The sequence below is a fragment of the Peromyscus maniculatus genome, chromosome 2, assembly GCF_049852395.1.
Source record: "Peromyscus maniculatus bairdii isolate BWxNUB_F1_BW_parent chromosome 2, HU_Pman_BW_mat_3.1, whole genome shotgun sequence".
In the NCBI taxonomy this organism is placed as follows: Eukaryota; Metazoa; Chordata; class Mammalia; order Rodentia; family Cricetidae; genus Peromyscus; species Peromyscus maniculatus.
In genome coordinates, this window is record NC_134853.1 from 114,430,431 (window position 1) to 114,432,186 (window position 1,756).

A 1,756-nucleotide genomic window follows, 5' to 3' on the forward strand; every position below is an offset into this window, starting at 1 on the left:
GTTCTCAAATCAATGCCTAATCCTGTCCCTATTTATGTATAACAACTGTTTCTATAAAATAAATTTCCAGTATATGAGTAGGCTTGAAATATTGTTTTAATATATCAACCTACTTTGAATTCCCAAATACTAATCTCCTGCTATTTGACCATATATCCAAATAATTTTCAGTTCTCACCATTCCTCGAACATTTTAGACCAAGTCATACATTAGCCTCTACCAATATATTTCATACCTGTATATCATTTATCCTCTAGTACTTCTGTGCTCTGGATCTTAGACATCTCTCAAAGGTCTATATGATAAAGGCTCACTTCCCAGGTTGGTGCTATTCAGAGGTAGAGTTGGGCTCAGTAGGAGCTCCTCTGGTTATTGGTGACATGTCTTTGAAGGGGAAACTAGGACCCTAGCCCATATCCCTCTCATACTTTTCCATCCCAGGCATGAGGAAAGCAGCTATGTGCTCTCTGCCATGGTATGCTGCCTCACTGCAGGCTAAAAGAAAAGACAGACCAGCTCTATAAAAAATATCTGCCAAAATAAACACTTTAGAATTTTATCATCTCAGTTATTTTTACAGTAACTCAGATGTAACAGCAAATTACATCCCTCTGATGACACAGCAAATTAATCTGCCCATGGGACTTGAGAAGGAAGGAAAACTAAATGGCATAAACAACACTCTAGAAACAAACATAAATACAACTTTTCAAAATTACATCTCAACATTCCAATGCCTTGTTTTTCATCTCATATAATTAGGGTTGAAGATTATAAATTTGTCTTTTTATAAATAAGACCCTTAATCAAAGAATGTCAACGTGCCAAGAGTATATAAGTTCAGTATTTGACTGACAGTCATCAGTATCTATGTACTAAGAAAGATTTCTATTATTTATAGACTGAAAGAACCTACTTTTAGGTATTTGTTGATTAGCAACTTATTTATTAACTCAGTGACTTGAGCAAATAACTGAACAACTCATTTTTCAATGTATCCATCTTTCTCTCTGCTTATCTACCATATATCTATGCATTTATACAAATTATCCCTGACTTAACGCATTGCTTAGAATGAACTATTCTAATCATTTCTGATAGAATAATAATGAATTGCTATTGTTTACTAAATAGTTAGCTGGCAAATATTTTCTTGCATGCTATGTGCTATTGTTTTACTTTCTAATAGTGTCCTTCTTGCATAAATGCTAATTTTGATGAAGTCAGGTTTATCTATTTTTCTTCTCCAGTTGTTTATATTTTTTATTTACTTAATAGCTCTCTGTAGCCTTGGGTGGAGGCATGAATTCATCACTGCCATGCAAAGCAAAACCTTTAAGTTTGTCAATTGTTCTTTCATCAATAATCTATATGGTTACTTCAATGTTCATTCTAACTGAAGTTTCCTCTCTCTTTGTGAATGATTCCACCACTAAATGTCATTAGTTTCATAGCATAAAATCAGTAGGTTATGTAAACCTGCTTAAATAACTATAGCTTTCATATACTTGCACTCTAAATAAATGGGTATTTCATTAATAATATTTTTAGTTTCTAAGTATTAAACACTATTATAGGCAGCAGAGATGGAAATGCAAAAAAAAAACCCAAACATTTCTTCTTCTCAGATAAATGAATAAAAATGAGAAACAAACATTAAACCATAAAATACTGGATTAGAAAACCCTAAATTCTAGTATAATGATTCTTGCAAAGTTAAGTTAGAACAAACTAATTTAAGAAACCATATTCTCT